This window comes from Trachurus japonicus, chromosome 19 (assembly GCF_045865225.1).
Source record: "Trachurus japonicus isolate A0001 chromosome 19, Traja_1.0".
NCBI classification, from domain to species: Eukaryota; Metazoa; Chordata; class Actinopteri; order Carangiformes; family Carangidae; genus Trachurus; species Trachurus japonicus.
The window spans coordinates 18,825,601-18,842,385 of NC_140925.1; the positions used below are offsets into that span (position 1 = coordinate 18,825,601).

Sequence of the window (16,785 nt, forward strand, 5' to 3'; positions counted from 1 at the left end):
GTGCAAGATGAGTTGTGGAATATGAAAAAAAAAAAATGAAAGAATTTAAATCATACTTTTACATGTGGTAAATCAAGAGTCAGAGTATCACATCTGAGAGAAACTACTCGCACACATCCACAGAGAAGACCTTCCTCACATTTGGATTCATGCAATTTACATATTTTAAGGCCAAAAATTCTGTCAAGACACCTGCATCACGTTTAATATATGTAAATGGTTAGGATGGAGGGGTGTGGGTGACCCTGTTGACCACGGACTTAGCATACAAAACATGCAAATGTGATTGTTTGCAGTTGCATTGTGCTTACAACCTCGTAGGTGCGTGCCTGCACACACTGGGGAACATTTCATCAAGCACCAACTGCTCCTTCACAGATGAATATTCTGGACTCGAGCCATTGTTAGCGTTGCTGCCAAGTGTTGTGTGAGTCAATAACAGGGCGCAACAAAAAGCATGATTTTAACAAAGAGGAGACCTCAACCCATTTTGTGGTTTGCTTTAGTTTTTTATATTAGTGATATTATTAGAGGTTCCCAGCCAATCAAAAGAAGTCTTTTTTATCCGTGTTTTCTGGGACAGGAGCCTGCTTTAGCTTAGTTACCTGCTTCAGACACTATGTCACTATCTTTATTTACCCACTGAGTTCATTTCGTAGCATTAATTCTGCCACTTATTAAAGCTGCATTACGTAATATTTTGTACAGAGTTTGTCAAATGGTTTATTGTAGTGTGGCAGGACTCACTTGTTGTAATGAAACAGCAGTTTTCCTTGGCTACACATGAGCGTTTTAACATCTTTTAGCTCATTGTTTTGATTTGACAATTTGTCATTGTTTTGGTTCACTCTTCCCACTCTATCAACTTATTTTTGACAATAAACAGCTGGTTTTAGCTAAACCAACTGCTACCAGCCCAGCACCGACACATACAACATTAAAGAGTAGCTAATGATGATTAATGTTGAATTAGCAGCTTAAAAAAACAGATATTTTTCCTCTGAATGTTGGTGGAGAGCAAAATGGGGACAGGGAGAGGAAGTACTGAAAGTAGCCATAGCAACTGCACAACAGCTCGTTCTGCTGCCCGCTTTCTAAATGGCCATAAAAATCAACGAATATTTCTTGGTTTACCTAACAAATCATTTCTTACTCTGGATCAACTCTGCTTTCTGAAAAACATTTTAAAAAAGCTTCATCCTGCACTTACATTCCTCACAAAGGGTTACAGGCAGGGGGCACACACAAGGCGCAACAATTTCCCGCTCTTGGACTAGTGTTACATGGCAGTGTGTGTATTGTATAGATTTACAAAGGACAGCGTTATACAATAATTGGAAAGTCAAAGCCGGGGTCCGGTCTGACCTCGTCCTAACCTGGATGTAAGCAGGGAAAATGTGACACAAGAGAATCTGGCTCTTAAAACCATAAGGGCTGCATATTGTTTCATACCGCGTCCAAAACACATGGATGTGGATAAACATCTCTGCTCCTGATGTGGAGCCACATGCCGGAGCTCCATGACCCCCAAAGTAACATGAAAAACACCACCAAGACAAATGGGCACGGTGATGCAGCTTGGCAGGCCTCAAAGACCTCGCTCTACATTACAAGGCATTGTGAACGATTCACATTTTCCACTGCAGCCACCGTGACGCACATCCCTGTCCAGAAGCAGCGATGGATGCTGGGTGATTGCATGCGTCGGGCCGCTTGCCTGCGTCTTTGATGTCACCTCTCGTCCAGCTATTTCCCCAATTAAATTGATTGTGCTAATGTGTAAAGTGGACTGCCACGATTAGAGGTAAGCCATGTTGTTTTTGAGAAGGGCCTCAAATCCATCACCATGGCTGCGATGCCAAACATCCACACTGACACAAACTCTGGGCTCGGAAAAAGCCTCCCAGCCCTGTTTGAAACGTGAAGGGGAAATCATCACATCTGACTTATTACTGGCGAGTGCCAAAGGATATCCTAATTATAATTGTATCCTGACCAAAATGAGTCGATATTTAAAAATGAAAACAATGGTAATTGCTCATTTTAAGGGAGCACCAAGCCAAAGAATTCCAGGTTTCTGAGGGAGTTGAAAAGGCAGCGGAGATTGAAAAGGTAATTGAGGGGACGTCAATGAAAAGGAAATGGTCAAAAGAGAATAAAAGTTCATGTCGAATAGATGGATGGAGGGTGAAGGAGCAAGTGGGTGCATATTCACATAAACACAGACTGCAGTTGAAGGGAAAGTGAAGGGATCAGGGGGAATATTTCATAATGTGTCAACAACGTTCAGTGTGGGAGGTCGCCCCAGGGGGACGCCGCCCAACTCACAGGGGAGAAATTCAACAGCTCTTTCAACGGAAATCCTCATCAAACATCTCCACCGCTTTAGGAAAGCAAAACAACAAGGAGCATGGAGCCCTGAACCGGAGCCAGAGCTGTGGTTGTCTCAGTCCATGGGGTGGAATAGATTGTGAAAGATTTACTCATTTTGATGACAGGAATCGTATCCCTAATTTGTCAGAAAGGTGAAAGAGATATAATATTTAAACACTAAATGGTGAGTTCCGGTATGCTCGCCTCCTTGCGGCACCAAATCACCATGACGTGATAAAGTTTCTGTTTTGTGATTCTTCCTTAGATGAGATTTACAGCTTTTCTGCTCTCTGTGAAATAAATACCCCGATCCACCCACAGGAACTTCGAGATCTACCGACTGGATTCACCTAACAAGGAAAAGGTGATAGGAACGTGTCTAATGGCATTTGCTCTTTCTCAGTAACACCCTACTTAACACGTGGTTACACCCACTTACATCTGGGAGTTACACACCGCATCAAAAGTCTGCTGACAGCTGAGAATCTCCAAATAAAGCTGAAAGCTCTTGATTGCTGCGGTTGCGAGACCGTCGCAATCACAATGTGTTTCCATGTCCTGGGACACTCTGGCACCACACGAGCTTCTCACACTCAAAAATTATGATCTTAGTTGGCAATACAAAATAAATACAAAAAATTGTTAGGCTCAATGTCATTCACAGCCTTTCATTATCTACAATAGTAATTTGATTATTTCCTTTGACCTCTATTGTTGTTGATGTTCGTTAAGTAACAAGCTAACTAACTGACTTGCTAAATGATTATTTTTACTGTAGATAATAATAGGCCACAGGTGTGTCTGTCCAAAAAAAAAAAAAAGAAAAGGGAGAGAGAAAACTTTCAGCCCTAAAATAGTTTGCAACTGGTGTGGAGGTTTGTCATCTCTTGTGTAGCTGACTGAACCAAATAATAGAACGAACATTAGCAGGTTAACATTGTTCCAATGTTATTTGACATTTTGTGATTCTGTTAAATAGAATTTGAAAGACTTTTCACAAACACAAAAACATAAAAACAGTATTAGTGTCATTTGAATCTAGTATGATATAACTGTCTAAAACTTCTGGGCTATGTTACTGCAGTGGCATTGCTAGCTAGTTGGCTTAGGTATTATTGCTTGTTTGAAAACTAGCTAAGAGTTACAAAATAGCGAACTTTCCACAAAGACACATTTTTGCATGGGCCTTACACAGTAATTGCCTGCATAGCAAGTCCACCCATAGTGCTGTGGACTAATTTGATGTAAAGATGACCCGAGCATCAGCATCTGGACTTCATCCTGAGTAGGATTGGTTAAAAGATCTGATCAGAGAGTATCACACAATAATCTATAATCAAACCAATATTGTTGAAGAAATTTTGGAAAGTGGCACAATGACATCAGACTCGGTCTTGAAATGGTGGCATGAGAAGGACTTCTTGACTGGTTTGATCTCTAAGTGTTGAGCTGTCAGACAGCCCATCACTGCCAGACATGAAGTCCAGATGCAAGTTTAAGAAAAAGGAAATAAATAATTGAGTTGAGTGTCAGGATATGAGCAGAATGCCATGTGAAGAAATTATATCATAATAAATCAAGTGAATAGGGAAAAAAGTCCAGGTCCAATCCAAGATCCATCACTAGCGCTGTTTGGTTTGGACCCTCAAGACTGGGCTGACTCTCCGAGACATAACCCAGTCATCGTTATGGTGCATAAGCTGATTAGTTTGGCCTGTTGACCATCCAAAACCATGAAACATCCATGAAAGATAAAGATTTTGTTTTAGAATTTTATATAAAGTATAGTTATGATATATCATTATCATTACCATATGCTACAAATAAACTACATATTTTGGACTATATTATTTCAGCATTTGCAAAATTTTAAGTCTGTGCAATTGCATAAAAGACATTTCATATGTGATTATGGCTCAGGTCTCTATACAAAAACAATTATCCCCACCTCTAGGTCGAATCCTTTGGTTTGCTCATTCCTCTGTTAGCTCAAGCCGTTCCTGGCAGGACAACGCGAACGGTCCGTATTCTTTTGATATCATAAATCTGGTTTTTCATCTCTCACTCAGCACCTTTTCCTGAAGAAAACCATCTGTGCTGAGGATCAAACGGCCAAAAGGAAAAAGTTTCAGTCTCCCCACAGCGGAGGTTAGGCCCGGGACCGATGTTCTCTATGGTTCAAGGCCAAAAATCCTGGTTATGGACTTACAATAAGGGAGGCATTTTAGTTGTAACAGACATTACCAGAGGAGTGATGGGACTTAAATTTCCCCGGATCCCTTTACAGTGATGATAAGACCAGAAGGATGAGGTATTGTGCGACAAATAAAGTCATTTTTCCAAAAGCCTTAATGAGACTTACATGAAAAGATGGAGTTCAGTGTTGCCAAAAACTAAAATCACACAGGAACATGGACAGTGTAAGAAACACAAATCTAGGAATTATAAGTATTAATGTCTTTTGATTTTTCATTATTCTTTTTCAGTCACTTTCTTTCCTGTTTCCGTCTGCTGAGTGATTCAGTCATAACCATTAAGCTGAAAGTGAAAGTGCTTTGCATGACACTGCAGAGTGTTTTGTTTTTTTCTTTCTGTCCAAACCCTTGAATACAAGAGCAAAACTTTAAGGAAATTATGAAATATCGTGTTTTTCTCCTTTAATGTAACCCCCCAAATGTTAGCATATCTGTTAACAGTAGTAGGCCAGAACATGAACGTGGGGTTACAGGTTGAAAAGACGTTTACCTCCACTGTGGGGCTGGTCTTGAATACTGGTAGTCTCTATAAGACTAGTCCAGCTCTGTACTGCTCCCACCTAAATTCATCATTTGCCCTCATCATATAAGGTGTTTTGAAACTTTAAAAGTGAAACATACAACAATGCAAACTTGCCCCGTAACCCATAATCTCTGGTTTATGACCGATAAGCCTACACAAATATGCATTATAACGTGTATATGATATACATAACACTATCCACCGCTCCATGGATTGATTTCTCGCCAGCTTTGTTGAAAACAAATGCACATGGCTGGGAGGAGGGTTATAGAAAAACAATGGAAAAGCGCCCGGACTTGCATAGTTCCCCTTTAAAATCTAACCTTTGCACTGTAAGGTACTTTCAAGAGGCTGAGAAAGGGTAATAAACTAGCAAGCTGCTAGCTGCTACATTTGTCAACCAACAAACTCGATGTTTACTGGGAAGAAATGACCTTTTGCCCACCTCTGTCACTGAAGTTGGTTAGTCACCAACTGGGTTGAGTATTGGTTTTAATACTAGAGCTGATCTGGTATGCAGAAAAGCACTGAGCTTGCTATAAGAGCAAACGCCAACTCACGCTGGGCAATTACGATAATAAAACACACACGTAATGACAGACCACTCAAGCCTCTGCTGGCTAACGTGGCCCTTGGTAAAACATTTCAGTCAAGTGCGGGATTAGAAAGTTGATTCTCCATAGGAAATCAGGAATCTCCACACAGGCCCGTCCCGTGAAGGGACACTGGCCTGGGCTCTGTTAATGGACCAAATGCTGCTGTCGAATGAAGCACGCTCCATTGAAACTTTATGGTTCGAGTCCTGATGTAATGCGCCACCCAGATATGCATGAGAAAGTGACAGGGAAATAAATCAAAGTGAGGATTGTTGTTTTACAGTAGGAGGATCGACATACACAACTGTGTGTTATCCTGAGCTGCGTAAGCCTTCGAACAAAGATGTCTGCTCTTTTACCGGCGTCCCTCAACAAGTTCAGGCTCTAGCAGTTGCTTCGGGTTTGTATCCAGCTGAGATGAATGAAGAAAACGTGTTCATGTACAACACAGAGGACGCAGTAAATGATGGATTTTATTGTGCAGGAGTTGAGTTACTTCCTATGTGAACGTCCCTTATGGATGTGAAGGAAATAATCTTTCTGTCAGTTGGGCAGTTTGAGCATCTGCCTCACGAACATATGCGGTCAAACCCATTCAGTATAACTCTCACACGTACTGTAAAGCCCACCCATCTGCACCCAGAGCCCGGATCATCCAGAGGCATCTCCCTCTCCTCGTGCACACTGCTGCCTCCCCCGTCCAGGATAAACACACTCAGCTTGGACCCTCCACCTCGCTGCAGCAGTTAACATCAGCCTCTGTGAAACGCAGCGAGACCGCATCAACCTCAGACAAGTTTTACAAGCCCTGCGTTCTCTGTCCTACCCTCCTTCAGCCCGCCTCCCCCCCTCCCACTCTCTCAAAGGCCCTGTTCCCCATCGCAGACCTCTCCCCCCCCCAAGGCCCCATTAACGCTCACAGCTTGAGATTTTTGCTTTAAGAAAATGTTGTCCAAGACCCCGAGCCGCTCCAGAGGCAGAAACCACCTCACTGTGCAGGAACCACAGATCAGCAACATTTTGAAGCGTGAAATCCTAACCGACAAAGAAGGAGCTCTGGTCTCATGGTGACCAACCACATCCTGAAGGTGCCAGGAAGTGTTTTACAGAGTTGGCATATTCTTTTTCCTTCTTTTGCAGAGCCTCCATCTTGTGCATAAGTATCACAAATCATACAGAGATCCAAGAAGCAGCCACTGCATTAGTGGCAAACAAACAAAAACCACAGCAAAGAGTTTTTGTTGTACAGTAGTAACAGAGATTCAGATCAATTAACGAACATAAATTATTTGAATAAAGATGTTGTTTCATCCTACAGACAACAGATGGAAACCTTTTGACTAAATCTAGCATATTTGCAAAAATGTTTTTTTTCCTTCTTTAATATGCTCTGTCCCTGTAAAAAAGATAAGCAAATAAATAAATTTGGATACTTCAAAAAGGACCCAAATGTACAGAACCTTTGTCATATCTTCATGTAATACAGTAAAGACATTGTACTCTAATCTGCACTAATCAATGCTTATATGAAAGAAGACCTATTCAAGTGTCAAGTTGTATCCTCCCTCCATTATTGATTTAATGGCAGAAGTTTACAGTTAATCCTGTTGCTCTCCAGACACAGGTGTTGGAGACTTCTTTATGTGATTAAAAATAAAAAATAAAACCTTACAACTCACTCCACCACTTTTGTATAAGCTGACCGTTATGTTGAAAAATGATGTGCTATCACTGTTCTCAATATGGTAGTAGTTATTTTTTTAATTAATTGATGGAAGAGGGATGATAATCATTAGATTAGTCAGAAGATTATCAGATAATTTACTTTCATTTTTCCATTTGTTGTGAAATTTCTGGCTGACCTGATTCTTTTTTATCTGTCTGTCTTCACCCACTGAGGTCTAACAAAGCCAATTAGATCATTTCTCCTTTTACAGCAGCTCTGCTCCAGACATGTTTACTTGAAGCTATAAAAAATAAAAAAAATTCAATGTGCTTCCCACTTCCCCTTAAAACGGATGGATGTCCACATTCCTTGTGATCGCGGCCCGAGATGTGTAATAGAGAGTAAAGAACAAGGGTCCAATAATATCCGAGTGCAGAATGTGGAAATGTAATATGTGGGATGTGTTTCGGTGCGAGGTCCAACAGCAGCATCAGTGTCAACTGATCAAGGACAAATGGAAGATGTTGACAGTGTTTCTACTCTGCAGAGGAATGTACCGTGACCGCTCCTCGCTGCCCTCTCTGCTCTTTCATTTGACATTAAGATAATAGCAGTGAATGAAAGGAATCCAAGTATCCCCACAGCACTCTTTTCTCTTTTGTCTCTCCTGCCCTAGTTTTGCACTCTCCTTCCTCTCTTCCTCCCCTTCAACCCTTTACTCTTCATCCTCATTTATCTCTTCTTCCCATCTTTTCTTTAATGTATCCCTGTAGACAAGCCGGCCATGCCAGAGCCATAAATCTCAGCTCTGTATCTGTCCATCACATCTCATAAAAGTCTTATTCATGCCAGTAAAACCTCGAGCTTCTCTCCCCAGTAAACGTGTTTTTGGGTGGCACAGATCCCTGTAAATAATTTGTTGCCATGTATTTTACAAATCATCCTCCCGGTGCGATGTCCATCTTGTTTCAATCACCACTTGGAATGGACGATTTGATGCACAGCATGCACAGATTGTTACAAGGTGGACTGGAGCTCGAATCAAGGATGGATGCACGCATGCAAGTATAGAATTCTGTGTGCATAATGCGTTTTTGACCCGACGGACTCAAATTGTCTCCACCTGTTATTTTGTGTCTATGGCCGTTCCTGTTGCTTTTCCTTTTGGCAAATTTAAGGCTACAAGGAATCTTTTCAGCATGTTGTGAATCATTTATGAGACTTGACCTCAGTCTCTATAAATCCAACCCAGGAGAGGAACTTGGATGAAAGACAGTGAAGTCCTGCTAAAAGTGGTATATAAATGTGGATCTATCTGCAATAATTAGACTTATATACAGGGTATTCAGTATGTTTTCAAAGAAATGTTGGCAATGGACAGTGGGCTTCATATCCCATGAGTCTTGCATGTGGTTGGGTTCAGGCAACAAAAGCACTTTGGCTAATGCAGACATGGACTTTAGTGTAACTAAGCATAAAGGGCCTGTAGTTTTATACTATATTATGTAACAACAACATGAAAATGTGAAAGGAGTCACTTCAAACCTACCTGAACCATCAGCTCTCCTCAGAGGGTTCAGATTCCCAGAGTCCTTTGCATTGGCCATGGTCAGACTGGTCAACAAGGTTAAGTGGTTCTTCTGGAGTTGACTGTACCCTGGGAAGAAAGGATGCAGGAAGCATCTGAGAGGAAGAAGATCAAGTATGAGGGGATGGCATGTGAATACTGTCCCAACCCCAGAGCAACCCCACTGAGGCTGGGTGCAGAGGATTGGATTTGCAAGCTTGTCATTCTCCAAGCTACTCAAGCTGCTGGGAATTAGAGGATCGTGCAGGAGGAGATCCATCAGGAAGATCACTGATGCCCCTGAGAGGGCGTCAAGATGGCTGTGGATCAAGCAGAGAGCCACATGAGCTTCATAATCACAGACCCCTATAACAACACTGGCTGGGTCACATGAACAATGGTCTGATGTTGAAAGACCCAGAATGCCCAATGACCCCAGGATAAGTCACTGACAGTGTGTCTTGGGTGTATTTGAACTTACAGGGGAACAGTGGTGTAGTAGTTAGCACTGTCCCCTCACAGCACAACATAACAACAGTGGAACAATACAACCGTAAGAAGGCCACAATGGCTAACAGTGAGACTGAGATAACGGTAATGATTACTATCAGTTGACCAAATCAAAAAGAGCATGCAGCTTCAATGAAAACAGCAGCAGGTCACATAAGGTGAGAAGACAGTGCATGCTTGAAGATACAAAAGAGGAACTGGATCTGATATTAGCAGGAAGGTTAATCCAATCTACCGGTGCAAAGATCTTCTACCAAATGATTTATTGACATTAGGAACAGAAAGATAGAGCTGAGAAGAATGTCTGATATGATAACTTGATGTATATGGTGTAAGATACTGCTGTAGATAGGATGGGTAATAAAGTAAATGCATTTGTAGCCTATATCAGGTGTAACCAGTGCATGTATCTTCTCATATTCAATGATTGGTATACATTGTGCAGTAATGGGTGAGAAAAGGGCATCCAAGGACACATCTACAGAGTCTATTGGAGGCTACAGTATGTTAAGTGAAGCAAGTCAGATTTAAGAGCATTTTGATATATAACATCACAGTAATCGATGATTGGGAGTATAAGTTGAGTGGCCAGTTTCTTACGTACACTAAATGAAAAACAATTACGAGAGCGAGATAACAAATGAATATCAAAGTTGAATGGTTGTCTGTATCTCTGTGATTGACTGGCAGTCTGTCCAAGAAGACAGACACATGAACACACAGGTAGACTAGGGACAAGCCAACAAAGGAGGCTGGTAAAACACTGAGGTTAAATACACGAGGGACAAACGAGACACAGGTGAGACACATCAGGTAATCAGAGGGAGAGCACAGGAAGACAAGACACGGGAATTTCACAATAAGACAGGACACAAACAGGAAACCAGAGACGAACCATGACAAGAGTGCAGTTTTTTTTTATTCTGGTTTTCCTATCCCTTCATGTTATTGTTTTTTGTCACGGCAGACAGCAGTTTTCATTCAAATGAGGTCTAAACCCATGTTAGATGAGCTGCTCTGGACCAGACTAAACCGTTTAAAAAGACACATTACGCAACATGCTGGTGATTGAACATAATGGAATGAGTATTTAACATTTGGATACTGGCCTAAAACACAACTCCATGAATAATGTCACTTCATAACTACTGGAAGTTTAAATTAGCGACTGTCTGCAAGGCTTTCATGCTAGTGATGCATGTTGTTTTTTTGTTTTTTTTCCCGTAGCGCCCAAGTGCCCAAATTGATTAAATTCATGCTTTGAGTGGCTTTATCAGCATTTAACAAGATATATTAACAACAAAACACTTTACACTCTGGCTGCTATTGTGCTGCACAAGCAACTAAAACCACGAGTGACCATTTATGGCTATGTTTTCACAGATATGCAGATGCTTTCGTTTCCTCATTTGTTTTTTTGTCATTATATGTAATTAAGTTGCCAAGTATGTTTCTCTCAGTCGTCTTCAGTGGTATGTGAACACACAGGGCTGCAGTGAGTGATCAGCTTGCTGACTTAAGCATGCCTTTGAATAATACTTTTAATGTTTGTACAGTTAATGTGATGGATAAGATCAGACTGCAGCCTCTCTCAACATCTCTTTCAGTCATGTTTTTTTTTTATGCATTAGGGACATTTACATATTTTCCCATAGGCTGCAGTGATGCATAAGCACCAGTATGAGCCTGTGCAGTAAGGACTCTGAATATAGTAAACTACAGAGATTCAGGAAATTCATTCAAGTGTATGAAGTTTATATGACCTCTCATGATTTAGCTCTTGTTGTGCTTTGATGTAGAGTTGTGATAGTTTGTACCGACCTGTTACATTAGTTTCTTATCACAACATGTGCAAATCCAGAAGATGGCAGTGCAGAGCTTCAACTGGTGTCAATATTACAGCCTGTCACACTGCTACATGTCCCACAGGTTTGCTTCCACTGAGTAAATCAGCAGCTCTCAGCCTGGGGCCGGAGCCAACGAGAAGTCATGAGATACGCTATATGTTGCCTTCAGGATCTCAGGCTGATAGAAATGTACCTTTTATTTGTACTAACTGCACTTGACCTGATGAAAAGTGCATATAGATCACTTTATGAATTCTGTGTGTGCGTGCATGTGGGTGTGTGTGGTCACCATTAAAGATAAATGCAACTGTCCATCTAACTCCGTCTTTGCCTGCTTGACTGTTACCAGACCATCAGATTGCTAAATTTTGTCCTATTAGCGTGCATATGTGTGTGTGTGTATTCATGAATATATGTATGTGCATGTGTAATGTGCAAGTGCATATGTGGCCCGACACACACAGACGTTATTAGAACTCCATTATTAGCGGCCTGCTGTAATGGTGTATCCAGAGTGAACCAGAGTTGCATCTGTTTTTCTGGTTCAGCGCCCGAGGCCAAGTCGCCATCTGTTCCCCGAGTAAATACACACACACTGTTGAAAGCTACCTTACAAAGTTATACAACTCAGCATTAAAAGTTATGACATGCATATCAGTATCATCATTTTACTCGGTTCTAGGGGGAGATTGCACGTTTCCTTCGCGAGGCTTCACGTGTCCCAACGACTCAATTTGCGGCTCAGCGTTTCGAGGCAAGATGGATGGTGGATTCAAACTCCTGTCAGCACTCGGGTCTAAACGGACTTGAAAAGACGTACAGAAACCCACACACGATCCAAACACACAGCCTCACACGTCATCCTCCACGAACAGATTTATCGAGGCATCCGTCCCAATACCTGTAGGGTAAATCAACCTATCTGACCGTCTGATGGTTTCGGATTCAACATCATCTCCATCGCCTCGTCGTCTTCTGCGCCCCGGCCTCCGCTGAGCGAGCCCTGCGGTTCCCTGGCTTCACCCACTGAGGTTTAGCCCAACACGTGTCAATATCTGTGGCTCTGCAGCAGTTTTGAAGCCGTAAATTCTTCCAACATCAACACAAATAAGTCTAGAGCACTGACAGCGGCGGTGAGTGGAGCTCAGCAACTGTCGCATTTACACTGGGCTCAGTTTCCTGCAGGGGAACGGAGCAGTGAGAACCGGCAGTGGGTCTGGAGGGGTGCAGGGGTGTGTGTGTGTGTGTGTGTGGGGGGGGGGGGGTAGAGGCGCTCAGTTCTCAAGAGAAGTTCCACAAAACAGTGAGTGGCAGTAAAAAGTTATATATTTCCATTGCAACCTCTGTGTGTGTAGACAGCCGTGAAGTTATGTGTGTATCGCCGCTTGGTTTGAGTGTGAGAGTGAGAGTGTGTGTCCTGTCTATGTGAACAGGTGTATAGAAGCTTAAAGTGTGTGGATGTGTGTGTGTGTGTGTGTGTGTGTAGTATGACATCGGTTCCATCTGCCATTACCTCACTGTAATAACAACACCATTATTCTCACTAACTAAGATTCCATCCACAACTTTGATGACAGTTGAGGCTCCTCCAGCTCCTGTGAGTGTGTGTATGCATGTGTGTGTGTGTGTGTGTTTCCCTGCCAAAGATAAATGCCCCAGGATACACAGCTGAGCTTGGCTGGTGAGAGGTAACATTTCACCTCCGAAAATGTGTCATCTTTTCTCACTGTGATGGATATTATATTCATGCCTCCTACTCCAGGTGCCCAGGCTCTGTTTGTGTGTCTCCAATGTGTGTGTGCGTGGAAGCATGTTTCCTAACTTACTGTATCCTCGCCATAATTTCATTAATCACAAGCCTCAGACATTCTTTTTCCTGTCAGAGGAGAATAGACGAGAGACAGATGATCTTTGTTTCCACAAAGACACGTCTTTGATTTCCGCCAGCGTCTTTCCTCTCCCAAACCGCTAAATGGGACACAAAACATGATCTCTTTTGACCGCCATTCAAAAGCTCTATTGGCGCTCCGGTCCGAAAAGGCTGGCCTTTATTGTTTTTAGATATGGGCTAGATCATATAGGCTGCGCATGTGGTTTTCCTGGCTGGGTAAAAATGCAGCGGGGAGAGGAAGAGAAACGTTGAATAGACATTACCGGAGCCATTTATTTTACATTGCTGACGGATATCAGTGTCAGTGAAGGTTACAGCCCATTTACTCAACCTCTGCTTTTCTATGTTTCACTCATTATACACACAGTCTTTTGTCCATGCACCTTTCTTTTTTTTGAAATATAAACTTTACAGACCTTGGACTTCATTTCTGTCCTGGCTGGGGAGATGCAATAAAAAAGAAAATAAAAACACAAAAAAACTGACAATAATAAGATAAGGGCTTAGTCAGTGTGTGACAAGAACCACAAGGGTTGAAACTGGCAATATTCCCATCAGCCCTCAGTTCTAGTGCCATACAGAACAATAACCCACTCCATTATTCTCTCTTTACAGACTTAGGACACTGTAGAACACTTCCTTCACAAAAAAAAACAAAAAAACATTGTGAAATACTACATCTCTGGGCTCCACATGTTTTAAGGCAGGTATTTTAAAGACGGTATTCCACATTGTTGTCTTTGCTCACAAACATTACCTGCTGAAAATTGGTGTGTTAAGATTGTAATGCATTTTAGGAGGCCGGTGTTAGCATTAAGGCCAAGAACTGCTACATGCTAATACAGCCAATAGCAGCTAGAATGACTGTATTCATCATACGATGTCTGTATGTATAATTGTAAGTTAAGGACTAATGCTTATGCACATGGTTGTTGAACTTACAAGGCTGGCCTCAAAAATGCTCCATCAGTCGACCACAGAGATGCAAAGTCATGGTAAACTGTGTCTGTGAAGGGACAAGATAGAATTTGGATGAGTGATGACGTCCATCCTGTAAACTCCAACTGAACTTGCTTTGTGAGGCTTTTTTTTTCAGTGTCACAACTGCACTGCCACAGAGAGACAAACAAAGCTGAAGTAGTTGAACGTAGCTTAACTACATCCTAAAGCCCATTTTCACATACTGTATAATCGCATTGATTCCTGTTGGCATTTGACATTGATGCAGGGTTACAGGAGAGGCTTCTCAAGCAAATGCTGTGTATAAAGACTGTTTCCTCCAATCACAATTAAGCTTGTATGAATCTTTTTGAATTTGAAAGATTGGTTTAACTAAACCGTTTGTAGGCATAAATGTTGACTCGAGTACGGTAGTTGTTAGCTCAGGCAGAACAATGGGCTACATGCAGTGCTGGTTCATGCTTTTCCAACAAAAATGAGTTTACTCCTGTGTAAACTAGTAGTAAACACATGGGCCTGCTGACAACTGTGCTGTGCAGAGCTTCATCAGATACGATGAAGAACAACTGTGGCAGACAGGGATACGACTATGGAGCAAGCACAGAAAAGTGGGGAATATAATTAAAGAGTGAGAGCAAGGATCCTATAGTGCTATGGACTGGAATGAACATTAACCCTTTGCATCAAGTATAAAACCAGCTTTAGACTTTTTGTCCAGTCACCATGAAGAACCTCCCACTTTTTGATCCCTAAAACATTTGGACTGAGACTCATTAGACCGGGACCCAAGACCAACACATGCAGTGTTATTTTAATAACTGGAGAAAAACCCATTTCTGGATCCTTGAGGCACTGAAGTTCTCACAGTTGCACATTTCTGAGGGTTTATTTCCTGCTTCTGTTTTTCTCCAATGGGCATCAGGTGATTGGTGGAAGCAGATTGTAGCGTTATGCAGCACTGATATGAAAACATCACACAGTGAAGTGAGCTATATCTGGTGGTTTTTAAAGGGATAGTTCAAAAATTGTCACATTGCCATAATCCCTATAGTCATAGCAATGTAGGTTTGTTACCTTCAGGTGTAAGCTATATTTAGAACGGCCGAGCCCAGCCGCGAGCTGCTCAGAGCTACGCTATGGAGGCTCATGGGATTTCTTGGTTTCCCTCATCAAACTCATCAAATACACAATCCAAATCCCAAAACGCTCTGGTGGACAAGTTGTGACCTGAACATTCACCACACGGAGATAATAACGAAACGTTATGAGACAGAGTCGTTTTCGAGGTAAATTCATGCAAAACGGCTGAGTTTGATGAGGGAAACCAAGAAATCCCATTTAGCATAGCTCCGCAGTTCTAAAAATAGGTTGCACCGACAAATAAAGGTAACGAACCTACTGCTATGACTATAGGGATTATGGCAATGGGCCAATTTGCAAAAATGTTGAACTATCCCTTTAAGGGTTATCCCTCCTTTATGTTGTTTTTCAGGAAGGACAGAAATTAAAGGCTTCTCCTGATGAAGGAAAACAAACCATTCACACAAATTACTGTAAAATTACGGGAACAATATCAGGATTACAAAAAGCTACGTCCACAAACACGGGGCATTCCATGTGTTTTCAGGGTGTGTCCTCCTCTTGGTTTGGTCAGCATTGTTGTGTATGTGACTGAACTCTTGTGGTTTTCGGTTCATGCTTCTCATGTCTTGGAGCAAGAGCAACCTTGGGCCATGGGGTTTGGACACGTCTAATAAATATACACAACCTCTCACACGCACACATTCACAACACACACAATCAGAGGTTACTGATGTCAAGTGGGAAGCAAAATAGAGCTTTCCTGTAAAAGGTTTGAACTTATCGACTGGGAAGACATGAATTTCCGATAGGCGCTTATTTATTTCTCCGCTTCAGAAACAGACTGGTGGTTATTCAGATCGAGCGCTGGGCCGGGTTCCCAGAGAAAGACTGACTGACTGACTGACCCGGATCATTTCCAACCTAGATGTTCAAGTAAAAGTCAGTTCTGAGAGGATCAGGCCTTATCAGGGTGAAGAAAAACATCCACTGAGCGGTTCATGGTTTGGACAAAACAGGACAAATTCTCTGTGGTTGTAGCCGAGTGTTATCCACATCCATTCCTTGGGGTTGGTGTATCTAATCATGCTAAATAGTGTTTATATGTTCAGCGTGGAACTGATTTAAATGCATATTTTCTCCAGGTCCCTGGCTGCAACGGTAGTAGCTTGTTGAAATTCAAGTTTATTTATTTCTGCAGGTCGTCATTCCAAGCCTGTCTCAAATCAAATGCATCAACAATCAATTATAGGACAAAATGAATCCATACAGTTTGAAAAGGACAATATGGAAGACATAACCAGCTCCCCTCTAATCTACAGAAGCCAGCCCAGGATACCTGGCACCGAAACTCTCCAGACTTTTAAATGTGTTTAAGGAAAAACTGCCATGAAAACCATCATGCATTTATTTACCCTGCATCGTACATAAGCAGTGGAACAAAAAATACACTCTCCTGTAAATCTCCCTGCCAAAAGCCCTGCTATTATTTTGTAATTGCAGCGGCCGTGTATGAT

At 41.9% G+C, this 16,785-nt stretch overlaps 1 long non-coding RNA gene across 1 annotated transcript in view; it reads right to left on the reverse strand.

The window, feature by feature from the left end:
* Positions 1–16,785, reverse strand: part of LOC146967813 (uncharacterized) — a 47,124-nt gene that overhangs the window by 15,216 nt on the left and 15,123 nt on the right. Inside the window, exon 2 of the long non-coding RNA XR_015034396.1 lies at positions 8,963–9,070. This is a non-coding gene — a long non-coding RNA (uncharacterized LOC146967813). The remainder of the gene's footprint in view (positions 1–8,962; positions 9,071–16,785) is intronic.